The following is a 23,056-nucleotide window of genomic DNA, read 5'->3' as shown; positions in this document are numbered from 1 at the left end:
AGGCGGATTCTCAGCCACTGCGCCACCAGGGAAGTCCCCGAAAGAGCTTTTAAAACGTTAAGTTCCCTGTGTCTCCCTCCCTCCTGCCCAGACCCTCCTGACTCATACTCCCGCTCAGGGGGCCTTCCTGGCCACCTGCTGCGGAGAGCAGCCCCCCCGCTCCCCGGCCTCCTTCCTCGGTTTTCTTTTTCTCCATAGTATTTATAACTATGGGCTCCTATTATTTACTTGTTGCTGTGTCTCCCCATTAGAATATAAGCCCCTGAGAGCAAGGACTTAGTCTGTTTCCCTCACACAGGCTCAGCGAAACCTTGTAGACAGCCTGTTCTATTTGCTGGATGAGCGACCGTGTGAACTGGTGACCGCGTGGATGTGTGAATGGACGCGAGGGCAGCTAGTTTCTTTAAATATTAATTAATTAATTAATTAATTAATGTGGCTGCACCGGGTCTTATTTGCGGCATGCATGCAGAATCGAGTTCCCTGACCAGGGATCAAGCCCAGGCCCCCTGCATTGGGAGCATGGAGTTTTACCCACTGGACCACCAGGGGCCCAAAGAGGCCCCCCTGCACTTGGTGGGGTTGGGGGGAATGCCCAGCCCCCAGCATGAGACCAGGCCGCTTCCAGGGTGGGCAACCTCAGGGCTGTCCCCTCCCCTCCTTCAGGCCTCTCCCACAGTCCCCTTTGCAAGGGGGGCAGATTTTAGAAGGAGGAATTGTGTTGGTCTGCTTCCTTCACTGCAGCTTCCACAGCCTCTAGGACAGTGCCTGGCACAGACCGGGTACTAGTCCACGTTTATTGCATGAATGAATGAAAATACGTGGGCCAGCCCTTGGCACCCAGGGAGGTAGCAGTAAGTGCTAGCCATTGGTGCAACTACCCCCCACCTGAGCTCAGGCCCTTCCCTTGCCTCTTAGGTCTCCATCTGCAAAATGCGGACAAAAGAATCTGACTCCATAGGGTTCCTGTGAGGCTCCAATGAGACCGTGGACAGGAAAAGTGCCCTATAAGTGTGGATTGCACTGTAAATGGTGATTCAGGACACAATCAAAGCCCAGCTCTTTTTTTTTTTTTTTTTTTGGCCGCGCAGCTTGTGGGATCTTAGTTCCCCGACCAGGGACTGAACCTGGGCCTTTGGCAGGGAAAGCGCCAAATCGTAACCACTAGACCACCAGGGAACTCCCAGCCCAGTTTTATTTTTGCTGTGTGTCGGGGGAGGCAGGGATGACTGTGCGCTGCAGTGGTCTGGGAGGGCTTCCTGGAGGAGGCATGCATGGACAGGCAGACCCAAGGAGGAGGAGGGAGGGCACTGCTGACAGGAGGAACAAAGGCAGGAGGAGAGAGGAGACCCACAGGACTGAGGGAGCTGCCGACCACGTAGCGGTGGGGGTGGGAGTCCTGGCTGAGGACCGTGACCTGGCTGGAGCACCCCAGAGGCCTACCCTGCCCTTGTTGACATCAGCAGCTGTGGCCTGCACCAGAGGCCCTGGGTGGGGTGGCCCCACGCATCACCTGCCTTCACCCTTCGTTCTGACAGGTCCTGCCAGGTGCCCCACCCTCCACCTGCCATGGGCGGCTGCCTCCCCCCTCCTCTCCAGGTCACCCTGGTCATTTGGTTCATGGCTGAGCTGAAGGCACTCTGACTGTCCCTCAGAGTCCCGACAAGTGGACTCGAGATGCCGAGTGGATGCTGCAGCCCCTCTGCACCCTGACAGTCTGGGAGGTCCTTGCTCCGTGACCTTGGGCAGAAGACACGAGGACTCAGAGCCAGCAGTCTGCGTTCAAATCCTAGCTCGGCCACTTGCCCCTTGTGTGACACCAGGTCTGCCACCTTACCTCTCTGTGCCTTGGTTATACAGGGACACTGACACGCTGAGCACAGGGCTGCTGTGGGCGTGAGGGGACCATGACCAGGCAGGGCCTGAGCTGGCGTTCGGTCTGTTCTGGCGATCACCCGTTATCATTCCCCAGGCTCTTGAGTCCAAGCCAGATAAGCATTAGTACTGAGCCCATGCACCCAATTTACAGATGAGAACACTAACGCGCGGAGAAGCAGAGAGATTCATTCACAGCCAGGACCGACTACACAATTTTTAGGCCCCCAAGTAAAATGAAAAATCGGGTCCCCGTGTTCACAAGTTATTAGGAATTGCAAAATCGAGGTGGCGGCAGCACATTAAACCAAGTGCGGGGTCTTTCTGAGCGTAGGGCCTGTGTGAAACTGGCAAGGAAGGGGTAAAGCTGAGACTGGAACCCAGATGGGCTGGTGCCCAGCTGATCCCACCTGAGGACTCCTGGGTCCCTTTCTGCCAGAGCCCAGGCTGCCCAGGTATAGCCAGGGGTTCCTGCAGTGACTACGGGCCCCATAGGGATTTGAACAGGAGGGATCACTTAATAAGGACACCAGTCATTCCTTAGGCCCGGGTGGGGAAGGGGTTGAGAGGCTGGCATTCCAGCTATGGTGTGTATGTGTCTGTGTGTGCTCACCCAGGACACAGAGGCAAGAGAATGGTCTGGAAGGAGCCTGAACTTCCAAGGAGATGCACGTGTGAGCCCAGCTGTCCATATGACCCCGGTAGCTCTGTGACTCTGAGTGGCCACATGACCATGGGTCACCCTATGACCCGGTAGCCATATGACCCCTGGCAAATGTCTGACCACAGGCGATTGTATGACTCCAGGTAGCCATAAGACCCCAAGAAGCTGTATGATCCCAGATGGCCATATGACCCCCAAGAAGCCCTGGGAGGCTGTATGGCCCTGGGCAGCCGTAGGACCCCAGGCATCTCTATGACCCTAGGCACCTAGATGGCTCCGGGCAGCCGTACACCTCTGAGAAGCTGTGTGACCCCACGCACCTCTGTGACCTCAGGGAGCCTGCTACTCTCTTGCCAATTCCAGCACCTGGAGGTCCTGCCATGGATTTGTCCCCCTTGGGGCTGGGCAGGCACTGTCCTCTCAGGTCTCGGGTTCCATCATGGGCAATTGGGGTACTTTGCCTTGCTTAAGATCTGGGACCTGTAAGGTGTGGGCCCACCTACCCTGCATCCCTGGAAGTCCACACCCCACTCTCTGGGGGGTCCCAGCCTCTGCTTTCACCTCTGGGCTCAAAGAGATGAGGTCTTTCTCCCAAGGTCACACAAGGAAGTGGCAGAGGGGGGAGCCTGCCCCTATGCTCTCTGTTCTGGAGGGAGGGTGTCTGTCAGGCAGACAGCTGCAAACCAACACCCTGAGAACCCGGCCTGGCTCAGAGCAGGTGCTCAGAAATACATAGTGATAACTGAGCTTACTAACTGAGATCTTGGGACTCTGCAAACGAGTCTGTTTTTAAAAGTGTTTGTTGCTGAAAAAAAACAAAGGAGAGGGGACTTCCCTGGTGGCGCGCGCAGTGGTTAAGAATCTGCCTGCCGATGCAGGGGATACGGGTTCGAGCCCTGGTCTGGGAAGATCCCACATGTTGCGGAGCAACTAAGCCCGTGCACCACAACTACTGAGACTGTATCTGGAGCCCACGAGCCACAACTACTGAAGCCCATGCGCCTAGAGTCTGTGCTCAGCAACAAGAGAAGCCACCGCAATGAGAAGCCCATGCACCACAATGAAGAGTAGCCCCCGCTCGCCGCAACTATAGAAAGCCTGCACGCAGCAACGAAGACCCAACACAACCAAAAATAAATAAAATAAAAATAAATTAATTAAAAAACAAAACAAAACAAAGGAGAGGTTTGCCAAGGAGCAGAGGAGGCATCCACTAAGGGTGTCCAGCTGGCACACACGTCTGTGTCAGCGTGTAGACCGCAGTCTCAGGAGAGAGCTCCTTGCCTCAGTTCCCTAAAGAGATGTGGTAAGGTAGGGAAGGGGCCAGGAGCACAGTAAGCCCTCAAATAATGAGCAGGCTTATTGTCTCAGTCACGGTGAAATCTGCGCCGTCCCAGGCTACCGAGTTCCAGGCACACCAGCTCCCTTCGCCGTCTAGACCCTGGGAAGAGCTGCTCACTCACGCCGGCGGATGCTAACTCATCCACTTCTCACAACAGCCTTGAGGCAGGAGCTGCCACTCTTGCCTCCTGGAAGATAAGAATACCCAGGTCCAGGGAGCTGAGGGCAGAGCCAGGCTTTCAGCCCAGGCAGGCGGCTCCCAGGTGTGCTCCTGACTCACCTTCTCCAGGTAAGGTCCCCTCCATTTCACAGACTCAGGCTCATGTACAATGAGGTCAAACCCAGGCCCCGTGACCCCCCTGAGCCTGTCTGCGGATCACCCCTTCACTTCCCAAACCCTGACCTGCCCCGAATCTTGCCCCTCCCTCCTACCTCTCCCAGGCCCATGCTCCCATCCTCCCCCTGTCTCCTGGCACCAGAATCAGGGGTGCTAAGTGTCACAGGGGCCCCATGCCCTCTGCTGCAGGTGTCCCGAACCTGAACCGGGTGGGGTCGCAAGATGAAGATGAGAGCTCCTGACCCATGTAGGCATGTGACTGTGGGAAACAGAGTGCTGAGTCCATTCCTCAGCAAGTGCCCAGTCAAGGTTGGCTCATGCTGTTTCAGGGGTCCATGGACCCCCCCCCCCAGAGTCTCTGCATGGGCCCTAATTAAGAAATTCCTAGGGGAAATTCCCTGGTGGACCACTGGGTAAGACTCCATGCTGTCAATGCAGGGGGCCTGGGTTTGATCCCTGGTCGGGGAACTAGATCCCACATGCATGCCGCAACTAAGAATCCGCATGCCGCAACTAAGAAGAAGTCCACATGCCTCAACAAAAGATGCCACATGCCGCAACGAGGATCTCCTGTGCCACAACAAAGACCTGGAGGAACCAAAATAAAGAAATTAAAAAAAAAAAAATCCTCTTCTCTCTCTCATCTGTCACCCTCTCCATCCAAACATGTCTGCAGCCGTACTGTGGGCAGGCTCTGAGATGTATCAGTGAACCTGGCCTGGTACCCGTCCCTTGGACAGGACTCACAGACCACTAGAGAGGCAGACAATGCCCAGTTACAGTTGGGAATGATTGGTGAAGGGGCAGAGTGCCTCAGAGCTCATGGGAGGGAGCCACTAACTCCTCCACGGCAGAGCATCCTGGAGGGCTTCCTGGAGGAGGTGATTCCTGGCAAACTTCCAGAAATGGTCAAGGTTACAGTTTTATATTGATAGTTCTTAGGCCTTGGGGGGGGGGTCCATGGATGAGAGGGACATAGGCCTGCTCCAAGAGTCCCCAGGTGAGGTGGGGAGAAGGCAAGCTCACACAAGCAGTAATGGAGATGTTGTCATGCCCCAGGCTCCCCACAAGTGTCCCTGCAGGTCAATGTGCTTACAAATGAGGACACAGGATTCGCTCCATCATTTGTTTAAGATTATTCAGAATGTACAGAGTGCCAGCCGAGCAGTAAAGCAAAGCATGTGTGAAGCTCTTCTGAGCACAAGGCCTGTGCAACTGCCCGGGTTGCACACCTGTGACAGGTAGGTGCCCACACACACCCTGCTCTGGAGCCAGGCCAGAGTCCAGGGCAAGAGGGTCTCCCATGTGTCCAGCTCTCTCCTTACATGACTGGGGGGTCAGCCATTCAGGGGGAGTGAGGAGAAGCCGGGTAGGGGCCCCGTCAGCCCCATTCCCAGGCCACGCTGGGCAGCTGGATGGTGGGGCCACAGGCCACCGGCACATTTTCTGCTCCATCTTGGTCAGCTCAGGCTGCTACAACAAGAATACCATAGACTGGCCGGCTTAAACAGCAAACACCTATTTCTCCCAGTTCCGAATGCTGGGAAATCTGAGATCAGGGTGCCAGCATGGGGTTCTGGGGAGGGTGTCCTCCTCCAGGTTACAACCTCACCCAGCCTTCCTTGGTGCATGCACGCAGAGAGAGTGGAAGAAAGCTCTCCCCTGTCTCTTCTTACAAGGGCACTAGTCCCATCAGGAGGGCTCCATCCCCACGACCTTATTACCTCCCAAGGGCCCACCTCCAAATATCATCCCACTGTGGGTAGGGCTTCAAGATGAATTCTGGGGGGATACAAGCATGCAGTCCACAACACCTTACTTGGTGGTAGCACCTGGATGAGGACCTGGCTGGTTAGGCTGGCATGGAGTGTTGGCAGAGTGGCCCTGTTCCCGGTCCTCGTGCAAATGCGTGCACATGTACATGCATATACGCACGTACATGCACACGTGCAGCGTTGGGCACGTGCACATTGGAGCTGTGCTTTTCTTTAACTTTGCTCTCTGTCCAATCTCTGTGTGGAGCTCTGGATTACAGAAGGCAATTCATCTGATGTTTCTGTATCTCATGCATTTCTTTACACTTTCAGAAGCACTTACGGAGAGCCTACTGAGGGTCAGATCCTACGCAAGGCTCCACAGCTACAGAGGCTAGTAAGCTGCATTGTCATTGCTATCATTCCATTGTGTGACTATCTCACAATTTATGTATGTGTTCTATGGTGGATGGGCATCTGTGTTTCCCATTCCACTATGGGATCCTTAAGGATAGCAAGCAGATCTTGCTGCCAGCTCTTGTCCTAGAACCTGGCATGTACACAGCACATAGCAGGCACTCAGTAATTATTTGCTGAATGAATGAAAATAAAGAAGATTCAATAAATACCAGCGTTTAGTGAATAATTAAACAAAGTTATTAAGTCCTTATGCTGTGCTCCTTACTATATCAAGTCTTCTTAAAAAGCGTTATTTAATCCTCATGATGACTTGTGAGCTAGGTATTATCAGAAGTCTCATGAACAGATGAGGACTCTGGAAGGTGAAGTAAGGTGCCCACGACCATACAGCTGGCACACAGGACAGGTGGAGTTGCTTCTGCCTCCATCCTCTGGCCGTAAGAGCCAAAACCCAACAGCGCAGGTCAATAGATAGTTATGAGCACTCACAACGTGTCAGGGACCACTTTGGGCTCTTTATATATACACTCCTGATGTTCTTAGTAACCCCTCATTGAAGTATCACATACACACGGAAAAGAACGCACGTGATGAATGCGCAACTGGAGAACATTTCGTAAACAGAACACATCCATGTAACCAGCACCCAGATCAAGAAAGAGAACCTCACCAGCACCCCAGATACTCCCTCTGTGTCCTGGCTCTGGCACTCCCTCCTCCAAGATTAATCACTATCCTAATTTCTACCACCATTTATACATTTCTACCAATTTATCTACATGGAATTCTGCATGCTTTAGGGTCTGGCTTTTTTTCCCCCTCAAAATCATGTGTGAGAGTCATCCACATTGTTGTATGTAGTAACAGATTATTCATTGTCATTGCATTATGTGAATATATCACAATTTATGTATTCATTCTATGGTTGATAGGCATTTGGGTAACTTCCACTTTCTGGCTATTACAAACAGTGCTGCTATGAACAGAAAAAGGCTCATATAAGATAAGCATCTAGGAGGTCATAGGGTTTACATAGAATCCAGTACTTCTAAACAGATTTCCAAGATGGCTGTATCACTTTGCAGCCCCACTAAGTGGGGTATGAGAGTTCCAGTTGCTCCACTTCCCTGTCAACACTTCATATTATCAGATTTCCCCATTTTTACTGCTCCGGAGGCTGTGCAGTGCACTCTTTATGTCTCAATCCCTTCAGCAACCCCATGAGATGGATTTTATGATCTCTATATTACAGATGAGGACACCCAGGCTCTGAGAGGTGAAGTAATTTCTCCAAAGACACTTAAACCCTGGCATGGGCGCAGGGCTGTCTGACCTCAGCCCATTATATCATCTGTTTCACTGTTTATCAAGCTGCCTTCCCCGACCTTGTCCCCAGGAGTTCCCATTAGCCCCATCCCAGGGATTACAGCCACTCTGCTTGCTGGCTGATACTGGATCGGTGCCGTGCCACGAGTCAGGCTGCGGAGTGGAAGGTCCCAGGTCCGGGGTCCTCCCCAGCTCTCCGGGGCGCTCATCAACTGGAAGGGGCAGGGGGTGGGGAGGGGGGCGCACTGAGCGTGGGAGATGGGGATGGTGCGGGGAGGGGGAGATGTATCAGGGCGAGGTAGGGACAACCGAGTGGAGGGTAAGAGGAGGGTGTTTGCCGTCGCACCTGGCGGCGGAGCCCACCCTTCCCGTCAAGGGCTGGGGGCGGGGGGTGGGCTGGGAGGAGGGAGTTTGCAGAGGTCTAGGCTGGTGGCGGGCCAAGGGGCTCTCCAGACCCCTCTGCGAGGAGGGCGTTTGGGGAGAGGGAGGAGCGGGGTGAACGGGAGAGACGGGGGTTGCAGGTTCTCCCTCCCGCGGCTACCGAGAGGCACGCAGCCGGGGTCGGGGGTCAGGGCTCCAGGTTAGGGTCTGGTGCTCAAGCCTCGAGGAGCGGGGGCTGGGGGGTTAGGCACGGCAGCCCCTACCCCGAGGCCGGAGGCTGGATGCGGCCAGGGGCGGGGCCGGTCCAGGGGCGGGGCCTCGGCAGGCGGGGCGGGGCCGAGCAGTGGGCGGGGTGCAAGGAGACCAATCGGCGCGCACGACGCGAGCCCCGCCCTGACCCCCGCGGCGGCTGCTGCATAGTCATGAGCGCAGGCCGGCGCTGCGTCAGCGGAAGCGGCGCGCGGCGGCTGTTTCCGACCTGATAAAGCGGCGTTGTCCCCGCGCGCCGGCCACAGCCTCGCAAGCGCTCCTTCTGACCCCGGGTCTATCGCTGACTGACCGCCTGCCCGGCCGGCCGGCCGAGGAGCAGCCGCCGCCGGGTCCCGCCGCCGCCGCCCCCGGAGCGCCGCGCCCCCGCCGCCACTGCCCGGCCCGGCCCGGCCGCCCCGCCGCCCCGCGGCCCCGGCCGGAGGAGACAGGTGAGCGGCCGGGCAGCCGCCCCCTACCCCGCACCTGGGCACCCGGCACCTGCTGCTTCCCATGTCCACCCCACCCCCGCGCGGCCTCGAGCTCCGGGTCCCGCTCCCGGCCCTCCTCGGCATCTCTTCCCCGGGGAGGGTGCTCCCACGCCATGGCCGGGAGCCTTCTCCCGCCCGGACACCCGCCCCTGTCCTTGGCCCTCTCCCTTCTCCCCGACTGCACCTGCCCGTCCTCGTCTTCGTCCCCCCAGCCTCCTGGAACATCCCGGGCCCCTCGCCGCGGTGTGCACCTTCCCATGGACCCTGTCCTGGTCGCATCCCTCAGCGTCCCCCACCCCTGTCTTCTCGGGTTACTCTACCCGGAGGAAGCCTGGCGCCTCGCCCCCTAGGTCCCGACCCTTCCCTGCGCCCTCGGTTTGATGTCGCCAACTTCTGAGAGTTCAGCCTCTGTCCCCTTTGCCTGAACCCCTCCTGCCCCCAGCACACGCACGCCCTCAGCACGCCTAGCCGGGCTTCCACACTTGGAACTCCGAGCTGACCCCCGGGGCTGTGCCTGTGTTTTTGTCTTATCTGCACTGTCCTCTGGTCTGTCCCTTTGAAGACACCTCTATTTCCCGCAGCCAAGCTGTGCCTGGAGGAGAGGGGCCAGTGCCTCGGTGCATCCAGGTCCAGAGCCCCTGCCCTGCAGAAGTCCCGGCACATTTATCTGCATCTCTGCACCGCTTTCCCTTTCCCTCCTGCCTCGCCCTCCTAGAGCTCTTGAACTTAACCCATTCCTCCCCAAGGTGTGTTGCTCTTGACTGGGCTCCGGGGGAACACATTCCAGCAAAGGGCTTTTTCAGAGGAGGTATGTCAAAATGGGAGGGGCGGTGGTTTGAAAAAAAAAAGCACAGCCTCCTGATTAACCATTCATAGTGATTCTAGGTGTGTGTTTGTGTGTGTGGGGGGGGACACACACTTGATCTCCTAGGGAGTGTGAGATTTTTTTCCTTTCCAGTGGGGGCACTGATGGGTCAGACTGAGCCAGTCAGCCCCATTGGATACCCCAGTTGACTCCCGCAAAAAGGGGCCTTGTCGCTTCTGGTTTGGGGGGGCATCTCGTAGCCTAAGGCCTGGGGCGGCAGGAGGGTGTAGGGGATGAGTGATCGAAGCAGCTGTTGTGGGTTCACATGATTGTCCGGATCGAAGCCTGTTTCTCCTGGGAAAACCCAGGCCGATCTTTGCGGCATTACGTGAGTGAGCCCTGCCCTTCCCTGCACCTCAGCGTCTCTGCTTCTCCCGTCAGTAACGGACAGGTAGGGTTACCCACAGGGGGAATCTTTCGTCTCTTCCATTTTGTGCTTGTAGTAGGAGAAAAAGGAAGAATATAGAAAAACTGGAGCATTGGTTTACCGATGAAGTGTACTAAATGGCTGGGCATGAGAAACAGTGACCCCAGCCTCCTTTAAAAAAAAAGCAATAATCTTCTCACTTTGCTGCTAGATCTGAATTATGTATTAAAAGAAGGAGTAAGAGTTTGTTCAGTGCTTGAGAGATCTTGCAGAATCCACTTGAAGGTGGGGAGGTGCAGTGACTGTGGCCTGGAGCTATGTAGGCCCCAGGTGGGAAGACCCAGGCAGACATAAAACGCCAGGGGTTCTGGAGAGAGGGTGGGGAGTAGGTTGTCTTAAAAATCAGGACTTTCAGTCCCATTCAGGCTAATTGTTTTTCATGGGCAGCAGCTGTAAAGGGGAGAAGGGGATCGTTTGAGATACATTTGAAATGCATATGAGGTATTTAGTGTCGGGTGTTGTGTGGACTGGGTGTCCCCCCGGGGAGGCTGCCCAGGGGGCTCTGGGCCTGTGAGAATTGCCAGCTTTCCTTGCAGAGATGCGTGCTGCAGCTTGGCCCTTGTCGCATCGTGAAAGCAGAGCAGAGATTGGACTGGGTGATCTCCAAGGCGGCTTGCAGTTTTTAAAGTCCTGGGACCCTCTCTGCCTTCAACTTTGCTTGTTGGAGAGTGGGACGGGGCGGGAGGAGCCTGGGAACGGGACCCTGCCCTCTCGGAGCCGGGAGATCCCGCCCTGCAGGTCTGCAGGGGAGGAGGGGCTGCGGCTGTGGCAGCTCCCCAGCCCCAGTGGAGGAAGGGGGCCCAGGAAGGTATTTTAGCCAGCATTTAGGGTACTCGGTGTTGGATTGGTTTTGTCCGTGTTGTCAGAGGGGCGGGTGGGGAGGAGAGTGGACGGGCTTCCCCGGGGTCTGGGCTTTGCTCTCATTTGCTGCCTGTGGCGCCGGTTGGTCCCTGTCAGTCGTCTGCACCCTCTGCCCTCTCTCACTCGTCCTGTGGGGCCCGGAAGCCCAGACCTGTGTAGCCGGCAGGGGTGGTTCGTGACCTAACAGCCTGGCACGGAGTGAGGGTGACTGGTGAGCGCCGTAGGTGGCAGACAACCCCAAATTGCAGTGCCCTCCTCGGGAACACCCCTGGCAGACCCGTGTCTGTAATTTGCGGAGCCGGAATGCGCTGGAAGCCGTGTTCCCTACTGAGGACGGGCGAGGATGCTGCTCCGCACTCGCTTCCTCTGGTTTCCTAGATTTTTTTTTTTTTTTTTAATCACAGCAGAATTCCGTTGATGAAGGTGTACTCAGCAAAACCCCATTAGGAGGGCTGCCTCGACTCCAAGCCAGGAGACATGAGAGCACTTTAGCTCTGCCGAGTGGAAATCTGACCGGAGGGAAAAAGCCTCCCAGATGAAGAGAGGCCACATAGAAAGGAGGGGGCGGGAGGGGACCCCCTGAGCAGGGGCTCCCAGGCCGAGGCCAGGCCCGCCACCCCTCCCCCACCCGTGCCTGGACAAGGTCCCCTTGTTTACATCAGCTTAATTATCCCACCAAAATCAATGAACAAGGATCTTTTTAAACATGGAACTTTGAAAATGTGCTTCGAGTGGCTTTTTTTTTTTTAAGGGTATCAAATGCTAACTAAGCCTTTGTGAAATAAAGCACTTCCGCGAACGGGGAGATTGTGGACCTTTTCAATGTGGGTGCAAAGGAGGCTTCCCTGCCTCTGTTCACAGCAGTATTCACGGCAGTCATTTCCATCCCGCTGCCACTTGGGCAGTGGTGACATTGCTTTGTGTCGCTGCTCCTTTGGCAAGTGACTTTTAGAGGAGGCATTTTAAGAAGATTAAGACTCACAGGCTTGCGGGGCAACAGCATGATCCCCGCTGTTTCCGTGGCACTAAGTGTTCCTTTTACACCCGGGTCCTGCAGCAGGGCCTGGACACTTGTCGTTCCCACCATAGCCGATGCGGATGTGCTGCCCGGATGCATGGGCAGTGGGTCTGTCTGGGTCGTTTGTTGAGTGCGCTCATCTTGGGTTAAGTACACTGCTAGCTTTTTGAGAGAGATGATGGGAAAGGAGACAGGTTCCCAAGGTTGGAGAGGTTTCTGAGTTCTCTTTGGCTAGTTTGGAAGCTCACGCAAGACAGAGGTCACCAGGGTCCATAGCAGGGCCTGCAGGGAGCCCCCAATGAGGGCGCACGCTGTGCTGGGCATTTTGCCCCCCAAGTGCAGGGTTGGGGTGCTGGCTGTCCTAAGGTGGGATCCTCCCGCAGCTGGAGGATTTGCAGAGTCTTTTCAAGTTACTGAGCAAGGCTGCCTTGCCCTCACTCCCCTCCACTCTGCTTGGCCCCAAGCCCAGGTGAGGGAAGCTTTGTTCCACCTGGGTCGTTGGTGTTTGCATCCTCCCAAGCCTGTTGAAGGATTTCGCTGGCAGTGAGGAAACCTGCATTCCTGAAGCAGTGCCCGAGAGGTGCTTTATTGTGCCGCCTTGAAAAAGTACTTTCCAACCTGGGATTATGTGGCGCAGCTGGTTTTGAGTTTTTGGAGTTTGCTGGAGGGTCTCTCCTGGGGTTTTGTCTTTAAATCCTGGAGCCAGGTGAACTGGTTGGCAATCAAATTCTTCCCATTTCAAAGAAAGGAAAATCTTGAGTGCAAAATTCATAGCAAACCCTTAATACAGATAAAGAGAGTGCATTTCTGGTCCAGATGTGGTGGTTGCTGTACTTTTACATGCAGATCTCGCTGCACAGTTTTAAGCGACCACTTGGATATTGCAAGGCCAGACAACAGTAAATAAGCTCCTCGTTGCCAACGTTTTCGTCACCATTTTAAGGAAACGTATTTATCCAAAAGAGGATGAGTTTGGGTTTGGAAAGAGAAAGGAATATTTTCCCATCAATTATCTTGAGGGGAGGGGTTTGGGATGAACTTGTTTATCCAGAGGGCATGGACGGAGGAGGGGCACCAGCTGAGGGTGTGGAAGGCTGCGCTTTCACCATTGCGATCACCTGTTAAGTTGGGGCTGTTTCAGAGGTATATTGCCTTAAAGCAGAGATCTTCAGACATTTTTGCCCCCGTTCTGTAAAATAACTTTGAAAAACTATGGGCACCTTTTTAAGTTGACATCTAAACTTTTTCCTTGTCGTTTAAAATAATGAAACACTCTAATGACATGAAAGCCTACCATCGCCCTTTGAAAAAAGGAGCAAAGTGTTCTGGACAGTTTCAACATGTGCATCTTCGGTTCTTCCTGAGCTCCTACGTTTGCTCCACTTTCCCTCCCGGATTTGACTCTAAGGCCACGCACTTTGATACTTGAAAGCCTTTTGTCGGTCATCGTTCACACTTCTCTGTCCCCAGAGTACACATAAACCGCAATTTAAAACATTTCTGTGATTGTGAGGCTGTGTTAATCCAGAAGAATTTTTTGTCACTGTAAATATCGTCAGTGCAAAAGTGGTCACAGAAGCAGAAATGTATTGTTGATCTCGATAATTACTGGATGTACAAAATAAAAACATTGGCAGAGCGTGTCTTAAAGAGCTAGCTGGGTTGTGGGGGGAGGGTCCCTTTAAGGTGCCTCAATTAAAGGAATTACCCACCTGTCCTTGATGCCAGTTACACCCCACCACAGGGACTGAGGAAGGGAGAGTGTGAAGGTGACCTTGGTGGAGGGGGAGGGCACTGAGGCTGGGACTTCACCACCGGCCCTGTCACAGGCAGTTCAGCGCTGAGGATCTGTGAACTCAGACTCTCCAAGTCACCCACACCTGAGAACCCTGAGAACGCCTTTGCGTTTGCACCCATGCCTTAAGGTGCGGTGCTGCTCTGTCACCTTACTGTGCTCGGTGGATGGAGGGGTAGAGTATCTGCCACTACTTCACTAAGTGGTGGCGTCCATGCTGATACACGTGTACTTGCATATTTGATTTCATGTTTCCTAGATGGACTGTGTTAAAGGGCAAAAGGCAATACAGCTTGTAAGTGTGCGCATTTTGGTTAGTGGCAACGCGTTTTTATTTGGTTGGGTTAAAATTGAAGCCTATGGAATAGTGCTTTGAGTTAAAGAGGTTTTCGTTCGCCCTGCGGGGATCCTGTCAGCTTGCTCTGCCCGGCTCCCTTCTCCGGCTGCAGTGAGTGTGTCTGCAGGGAGGAGAGTGCGCTCTTTGCTGGTCTCCAGGGCGAGGGCCCCTGGGCTGGGGGAGGGCCCCTGGGGGTACAGAGGAGCCTGACGGGTCGGGGTTTGTGGAAATGGGGGCTCTCTCCCTGAGAAGCGGGTGAGGTTGGTGTTAGTTCCCAAACCTTCCTCCGAGCTGTTTGGAAGTCCTGGGCTGGTGTTCTCTTAGCTAAGCTGGAGATGCTCTCAAAGCATGGACACTTACTGTGTTTAGCCTAAGAGCCAATTGAAATTGGATAGGAAAGTAAGTTTAGTAATTAAACAACGACAGATTGCTCTGCCTTCACGCCCTGAAACAGGAAGTTCTTTGGCTCCAGGGCTGTAGAACGCGGTGTTGGGGGATAGCCTGTGACCCGTGAGAGATCCTGAGTAGCCAGGGGTCTCTGCTAATTCACGTGGTGGGGAGGAGGGCAAGGCTGCTCGCCCAGCTCTGTGGACGTTGCTCATGGGGGTCAGCTTCAAGTCCTACCATCGTTTGTCCTCAGATCCAGCTGTTAGCAATCCACTTAGGAATGCTTCACGTTGAATGTGGACAACATGGTTCCTCAGATTGTGAGGCAGAACCTTTGTTTCTAGAGATAAGTGAAGGTGGGGTCATGTTCCAGGGATCCTGGGGTGTATCCAGGTAGTGAGGAGATGGGCCAGGCGGTGCAGCCTCACCCGCCCTGTGGAGGGGGGTTGGGTGAGGAGCCTCCATTGAGCTCTGCGCACAAATCCCAGTTTACACTTGGCATTTTGGGCCTTGATGCTAAAATCAAGGGTTAAGGCCCTTACAACAAGGGCTTAGAGACAGGCCTGGGCTGCCCACGGGAGATCAGGGTGCCCAGGTGACCCTGCACAGCGGGGTTCAGTATGCATGTCGTGCTGGGGGAACTGGGATACTAGAGTCACCGTTAGTGGCTTTTTAACATCACTTACGTAAAACTGTCGCATTAAAAGCTCGGTGGACAAAAAGCCTCCCCATCAGGCCCTCTGCTGGTTGGAGCTGGGCCTTCCGGGGGCCTCCAGCGCTGCTTCTCTGTCACTCTGGGCACCCACCGAGGGCAGCTGGGATTTGGAGCCGGGCCTTCCGGGGGCCTCCAGCGCTGCTTCTCCGTCATTCTGGTGCCCACCGAAGGCAGCTGGGATTTGGTGCTGGGGAGGATTGTGGGGTTGAGGCTGCCCTTTTCTTGGATTTGCCAGACGGTGGGCTAGGTTCTCAGCGAGCCTAGTGGGACGGGCAGCTGAGACAAAGCTCAGGGCTGTCTAAAACATGCCTAGCTAGCTCATCCTTGAATTATTCAGATGTTGAAAGTGTTCTTAATTCTGAAGAGGATCCGGAGGGGCCCTGTGCCTTACTCTGCAGCAGAAATGTCATAGAGCCCGGGGCTGTGCCATCGCTGACGTGGTGACCTTGGCCCAGAAGCCGCCCACAGCTCGGAGCTTCAGCCTCTGTTAGAAGCAGGGGAGCATAACGCGTACTTGTTCCTGGCACTTAGCAGGCCCAGGGAAGTAACATATGGAGGGCTGGGTCCTGTGCAGAGCACTCGGCTCAGCCTCTAACAACCCAGCCGGGTCTGTGCTGCATTTTAGAGAGGAAAAGGAGGCACAGAGAGGTTAAGCGACTCGCCTGAAGCCACACAGTAAGCGGCTGAGCCTTGGAGCTCACCCATGGGGGTGCTGGGCCCGAGGTCTTGGGTCTCCTCCGTGGCACCGTGAGCCCTGGGGGTCGCCTCCACCCAGACGCATATACGTGTTTCTGAAGTTTGGGGATCATGGTTTTCTCTTCAGTGCTGTGACTCCGTGTGGAAAATATCAGTGCATTTCCACAGAATGAAATGTTTAACACTCACCAGACGCGAAAGAAAATGGGGACCATGTTTTCAGCAAGTGAACAGGGCGGTGGCAGTCACGCTAACACCGCAGACGGTGAGAAGAGACGGAGGGCTCGTGCGGCATCCTGGGGGTGCAGGTAGACGACGGGCAGTGTTACCGGCTAGCTATCAGTCCTTGGTTAATTCCTGACCGTTTGAGCAACTGCGGAGAGGCTGTGCGCCGATAAGAGCCCTGTGGAAGGGGGCAGTTTGTGGTTGTGAAGTTCAGATAGGCCTTTGATATAGTCTCGAGGGGCTGGGAGAGCCTGGAAGCCCAGGGAGTGCAGGCCATGCCGCCTGCCTGGCTACCATATGGTTTGGGGAGAGTTTTAACAGTTTTTTTTTTTTTTGCGGTACGCGGGCCTCTCACTGTTGTGGCCTCTCCCGTTGCGGAGCACAGGCTCAGCGGCCATGGCTCACGGGCCTAGCCGCTCCGCGGCATGTGGGATCCTCCCAAACCGGGGCACGAACCCGTGTCCCCTGCATCGGCGGGCGGACTCTCAACCACTGCACCACCAGGGAAGCCCCCGGGTTAACTTCTGAATTTGCTGGTCACTCTGCACGGGAGGGGTGGTATCCCCGGTGTATAGATGAGAAAACTGAGGCCCAGAGGCCTTAAGGAGTCCATCTGGAATTCTATCTCGGGATTGAATGCCTCTGTTAGAAAATCTGCTAGGGACAGTGGGAGACGCAAAAACAGTTTTAGCCTAAGCAGAGAGGTGACAGCTGAAGAATAATACACAAACAAGAGTGATGACTGTGCTGGCTGAACACACAAGATAATTATTATCATCCTCAGGTGAGCCTATTCAGGGAGGGTTTCTTGGAAGTGGAGGCTCTTATAGCTGGCTCAGGAAGAAATAAAGCCTGACTGTCAGGGCCTGAGGACGCAGTGCTGCTTTGGATGGTGGAGATGGGATGCCCCTTCAACTACATCTATTTTAATAAGTGACGACCCCACCTGGGTTGCCACAGTGATGTGTCCGGGGAAGAGGCACCGCCAAGCTTCGATGGTGCTGCCCTCACCGGAGCCTGACCGCCTGGACTGCTGGGCGGGGCAAGGCCTTTGCCCCAGAGCTGGAGGATGGGGCAAGATGTGCTGCTGGCCGGCATGGAGTCCTTGAACTTCTCAGATCCATTCTTCTCTGCCACGAGTGGCATCTGTGGGGCCCTGCTGTGCCCTGCCCACTGCGGTTCGGCTGATGGGAAGGAGCTGCCTTCAGCACGTGCCTGTCGAAGCACACGGATTAGACGTGGCTTAAGTGTGTTTGCTCACGGATCAACCAAGCCCCCTGCCCCGGTCAGTACGTGTCCCTCCCCACTCCCCCAGCTGCTCTCCTGGCCTGGTTTCCAGTCTCCCCTCCTCAGGGTCCCCGTGTTCTTGCTGCGGCCGGGGCTCCTGGGCAGCTCAGGAGATGAGACTGAAGCTGTATCCGCTTGGTGAAGCCTGCACACCCCCCAGGTCCCCGCGGGAAGGTGGCTGCTGCAGACCAGTTTCTCTGCCGCGGAACCCGTCGCAGGGTAGCAGGTGGGGGGCCGAGAAGGGGCTCCGTCCGCCCTGGCATCTGCTGAGTGCTGGGCAGCTTTCACGCACAGCTTCTGGCATTTGAACGTAAAAGAGCGCTTGATGAGCTGTTATCCCCATTTCTATTGATTGATTGATTGCTGTGTCGGGTCTTCGTTGCTCTGTGCGGGCTTTCTCTGGTTGTGGTGAGTGGGACCTACTCTTCGCTGTGGCTCGTGGGCTCTAGAGCGCGGGCTTCAGTAGTTGTGGCGCACGGGCTCTAGAGCGCAGGCTCAGTAGTTGTGGCGCACCGGCTTAGTTGCTCCGCGGCATGTGGGATCTTCCCGGACCAGGGCTCGAACCCGTGTCCCCTGTGTTGGCAGGCAGATTCTCAACCACTGCACCACCAGGGAAGTGAGATATTCTTATCTTTAATAATGGGATTGAGGGACTGACAGTGTTCATTTCCCAGCATAACTGCCTCCCCACCCCTGGAAGCCAGAGGGAGCACATGTGGCCGTCGGCAGTGGTGCCTTTGTGGTTCCATCCTGTACTTTGCAGAGCGCCATGCGTTTTTTCCACGTTGTGGGTGTGATATAAGTAAATTGCTGTCTTTACGGTGAATTGCTGATTTGCGTTAAATAGGGCCTACATGTCCAGTTTATGTGGAGTTGCCTTTAGGTTCTGTTTTCCTCGTCACTGACCCGAGTGGCAGTGGCTGCATGTATGTGTGTGAACCCAGTTCTGATGAGTCACGTGTGCCTTGGGCCCTGAGGGCACGCAGGCCTCAGAATCTGCTTGCACTTCCTACTTACTGTCTTGCAGCTGAGGGTCAGTTTCAAGGCTGATGGGTTTTGTCTTGATTTGATAACAAATTGACCAAGAACTTCAGAGAGTCCCTCCTTCATACTTGTCTGGAGGTCGCGGGATTTGCCGTTGCCAGCTTCCGTGCCCCGGGGTGACCGCATGTGTGTCAGTGTCATGGAGGGGTACTCTGGCTGTATCGTTCTCATCCTGCTGGTGGCAGGAAGCAGGTGGCCTCCACAGGCAGAGCCGGGAGAGTTAGCACCATACAAAGGGGTGGGCAGGGCTCCGGGACCACAGCAGCCCCTCTGGAAGCCACCCCTGGGCCGAGGGGCACTGGGAGCAGCAGTGACCAGGGCCATGCGAGGGGAGGGGTCTGTAGGAGGTGGGGTGGCCTTCCACAGGGGGTCCTGGTCAACCAGTGGTGACGCGTCAGGGCGGGAGCCTGGGAGCCCAGTGCCCTCGGCTCTCCTGCTCTACCCCTGGGCAGAGTGTGCCGGCATGTGGGACCAGCCTCCTGCCTTCTGCCGCCTGGCGTGGGAGCTGACAGCTGTGGGTTTTATGGTAAGTTGGGGTCTTGGCAGTGCCGCTGAGAAACCCAGGCCCCCCATGGGCTTGTGGGTTTCAGGCCCCTTGTGCACAGGCCGCTTTCTCCTTTCCCGGGGCTGCACATGGGCTCCGTGGTGTGCAGGGTAGCTTTGGAGCATCTCGAGGGCAGCTTGAGCCCCCTGATGCACGTGCGCTGGGGGTACAGTGAGGGGCTGGAAGAGGGCGGAGAGCCTGGGCTGGATCGCGGTCTGAACCCCGTGGTCCCAGCGCCTGGTGGACGGCTCTGGAGCCAGGCACCAAGGGAAGAGCAGGACTGTTCTCTGGGTCTGAGGGAGATGGGCGATGCCCAGACCCCACGTTTAAGTGCAGATCAAATTAACGTATTACCTGGAGTACAGCTCGTGTTTGTTTATGAAATGTGAGGCCAGTGTTTTGCTGGCCTGTTTTTTTCTCACTCGTGCCTCCCCAGCTTGCCCCGTCCTGGGTTACTTTTCAAAATGAATGAGCTAATACAATATACAGAAGGTTCAAAACAAGCTCATTATCGCCCTGGCGAACCAAGTAAATAACATTTATCCTGGACTCCAGTCCAGACATCAGGGCTTGCCAGGCTGACTTTATTTCATTTGACAGAATGACAGTCGTTTTACTTACAGTGGTTTGTATTTTTGTCTCTTCCTTTAGGATAAATTGTAGAAATTGTGGTTTGATCTTTACTTTCTGATGTCACCGTGTGTGTGTGTATGTGCGTGCGTGTGTGTGTGTGCGTGTGTGAGTGTGTGTGTGTGCTCCAGAAAATTCTCAGCTCTGCAGTAATCTAGGCTGGTCCTTGTCGGTTTTCCTAAATTTAGAATTGATCTTTCCACTTTTCTTTGTTTCTACCTGCCTTTTTTGTTTGTTTGTTTGAACCTAAATTGCTCAACTAAATTCTAAAGGAAATTACAAAAGTAAAGACTGACTTTAAAAAATCATGTAAAGATGATGTAACAGCCCTATCACAGCAAGAATCCCTCTGGGCAGTTGAGTGACTCTGCTTCCCTCCTCCTTCCCTCCACCTGGTTGGGGTCATGGACTCCTTTGAGACTTTGCTGAAAGTTATGGACCTCTTTCTCTCAAAAGTGCAGAGACACCATCTTTTGTGTGTGTTACGGAGGATTCATGGGTCTCCTGACACCCCCGAGTATGGTCCCCCGGGCCCTGGTAGAGGGCCCTGCACGGTGGGCTGCCTGGTCTGTCACATGGAGCGGCTGGCACTCCCCGATTGGCAGTTCCAGAGATCAGCCCCGAGGGCGGTGGCTCGAGGTGTTTCCCGGCTGCTGTGACTGGGATGTGGGGCGACGGCCCACTGTACTCGGGGGTCCGTCAATGGCACTGGAGAGTCTGAAAGCCGTGGTCTGAGCGCCAGCTAGAGCGGCTGTGGGATGCTGTCATGACAGTGACATTGGGATGCTCCAGTTCACTTTGTGGGGAATGTAGTGTAGTTAAAATTAGCAGCAGGAGCCTCCGAGAGTCAAGGTTGTCCAAGAGAACCGAGCAATGTCATATTGGGTGGCGGGTGGAATTCCCAGCCCAAGCTAAGCCGAGGTGGAAGGGTCAGGCTCACAGCTGCCACTCGCGGGGCCTTGGTGCTAGTGCCAAGTCCTCAAGAGGGGCGCTGGGTTAGACCTCTGCCGGCGCTGCCCCTTATGTGGTTAATCCCAGAGGTGGATGTGGCCGTGGCTTGGAGAGCGGGCCACCCCGCACCTGCGGGTTTCCCATCCACGGATATGGAGGGCCGACCACACCATGCAGTTTTATAGTGTAAGGGAGTCCTGAAACCAGTCCCTCATGGGTACCATGAGACGGATGTATTCATTTATATAAGGTGTAACATTATAGTACAGTATACTCTCTCATATGTGTGTGTATTATGTTATAGCAAGTTATCTGTTATGACATTATTTAACTGTACAGTATAGCATATTGTACATAATACACATTATATGTATGTAATGTGTATAGCGGAGTCTAATATCGTAATGTGTACTTTTTAAGTTTTGCTCTTTTTTTTTTGTTTTGGCTGCGTTGGGCCTTTGTTGCTGCGCGTGCGCTTTCTCTAGTCGTGGTGAGCGGGGGCTACTCTTCGTTGTGGTGCGCGGGCTTCTCATTGCGGTGGCTTCTCTTGTTGCGGAGTATAGGCTCTAGGTGCGCAGGCTTCAGTAGTTGTGGTGCACAGGCTCAGCAGTTGTGGCTTGTGGGCTCTAGAGCACAGGCTCAGTAGTTGTGGCTCACGGGCTCTAGAGCGCAGGCTCGGTATTTGTGGCGCACGGGCTTAGTTGCTCCGCGGCATGTGGGATCTTCCCGGGCCACGGCTCGAACCTGTGTCCCCTGCACTGGCAGGCAGATTCTTAACCACTGTGCCACCAGGAATGTGTATTTTATTTCAAGTTCTTTGGGGGGATGTCTAGGATTCCAGTCCCCCACCAGCTCCTTTTCATTGATAACTTGAGGGACAGCGTGTTTCTTAGGTCTGAAGCTGCAGGGACAGGCTCCCCTTGGTGCCCCTGTGTCCTGGGCCTGCTTTGCCCTGAGTCTGTTTGCCTGGCAGAGCAGGGGGGCCTGGGGTTTCCTCCGGCCTTCAGCACCGGCCTCCTCCGGGCCCCCTCTGCAGAGCCCAGAGCCACCCGGGACCCCCCCGCCCCCGCCTCTGCCACTGGGCTAGTTAGTTTTTCTTGAGACAAGACGTGTGATCCTTTCCAGCCCACCTCCGCTAAGTGGGGAAGAACCCAGAGTCCCACCCGCTTATCAGATCACCTCTGCGTGCTCTCCAGAAAAGGAAGCACAGCAGTTCCTGATAATTCTCAGCAATCTCTTACCCCATCTGCAGCCCTAAAGATTAGAATTATGGGAAGCCACAAGTCAAATCACATCTTTGCGACTTTATGCTTCACTCTAATGGTTGTTATTGTGTGTGAAAGGTGAAGTAAAGGTTGTTTTAAACCTTTTTTTTTTTTTTTTTTTTTTTTTTTTTGCGGTACGCGGGCCTCTCACTGCTGTGGCCTCTCCCGTTGCAGAGCACAGGCTCGGCTCACGGGCCCAGCCGCTCCGCAGCATGTGGGATCCTCCCGGACCGGGGCACAAACCCGTGTCCCCTGCATCGGCAGGCGGACTCCCAACCACTGCGCCACCAGGGAAGCCCTAAACTAAGACTTTTGATCAGGCCAGGTTTTAATTTCTTCCTTGAAAGGAGCAAGCACAGCCCTCGCTGGCTCCCCACCTCGCACCCAGCAGCCTCTCTGTGCCGTTTCACGCCACGTTTCCAAAGTGTGCCGTGGTTCTAGACACCCGTGTCCAGCTGCCTGCCTGACCTCTTCATTTGGAGGAGGAGGATTCCCACGAAGAAGCAAGACCAGCATGGGGCTCTGGCCTCTCCCCTCTGATTCCTGCTGTCTCTCCCAGCCCATTAGCAACACTGTTGATGGCTCATAAGAGCACTGGGAGGCGGTACCGCTGGCAGGGCTGCTGTTCCTGTGTGCCCACCACTTAGCATCCTTCTGGACAAGTGACCTCTAGTGCCTCAGTTTTCTCGTCTGTAAATTGGGGCTAAGAATAGTATTCACCACGTTGAACTGTTGCAAGGATGGAGTGAGTGCACATATAGAAAACATCTGCAATAGTAATTGGCGCCTAGGAAGTACTTGCAGAGTTTCAGCTGCAGTGTTGCACCCGCACGAAGCAGTTGAAGACCCAGTATCTGTGGAGAGACTTGCCGGCTCCCGAGAGGAAGGGATGAGATCGCATGGGAAATCGGGCCTTCCGGGGGCCATCCACTCCTGGGTTGGGTGTTGGAGCGTGTGCCTTCGTGCAGGGGCAGAGCCAGCACTCCTGGGCGCAGGGACGTCGGGCCGAGCTGGGCGGGAGCGGAGGGAGGTGGTGCTGGAGGAGGCCAGCAGGGGGACCGGCAGCTGGGCTGTGCAGCACGCTTGGCTCCGTGTCCTGGCAGCAGCTGTGGAATAGGGCGGGCTGTGAACAGAAGTGAGGTTCTGGTTCCCTGGGTGGGAGCTGGTTCCCCAG

General features: G+C 55.1%; 1 protein-coding gene across 3 annotated transcripts in view; it reads left to right on the top strand.

Annotated features, from left to right (window-relative positions):
- The first annotated feature begins 8,570 nt into the window (after window positions 1–8,570).
- Window positions 8,571–23,056, top strand: part of SLC45A4 (solute carrier family 45 member 4) — a 73,916-nt gene continuing 59,430 nt past the window's right edge. Inside the window, exon 1 of one of the 3 annotated variants that reach the window (XM_049700434.1) lies at window positions 8,571–8,796. The gene's annotated coding sequence lies outside the window, so the exon portion shown is untranslated. The remainder of the gene's footprint in view (window positions 8,797–23,056) is intronic. The other 2 variants (XM_033419720.2, XM_004265293.4) reach the window with 2 other exon arrangements.

Source organism: Orcinus orca, chromosome 17, assembly GCF_937001465.1.
Source record: "Orcinus orca chromosome 17, mOrcOrc1.1, whole genome shotgun sequence".
Classification (NCBI taxonomy): domain Eukaryota; kingdom Metazoa; phylum Chordata; class Mammalia; order Artiodactyla; family Delphinidae; genus Orcinus; species Orcinus orca.
Note: the sequence above shows the minus strand (reverse complement) of the source record. Positions and strands in the feature narration are given on the sequence as shown.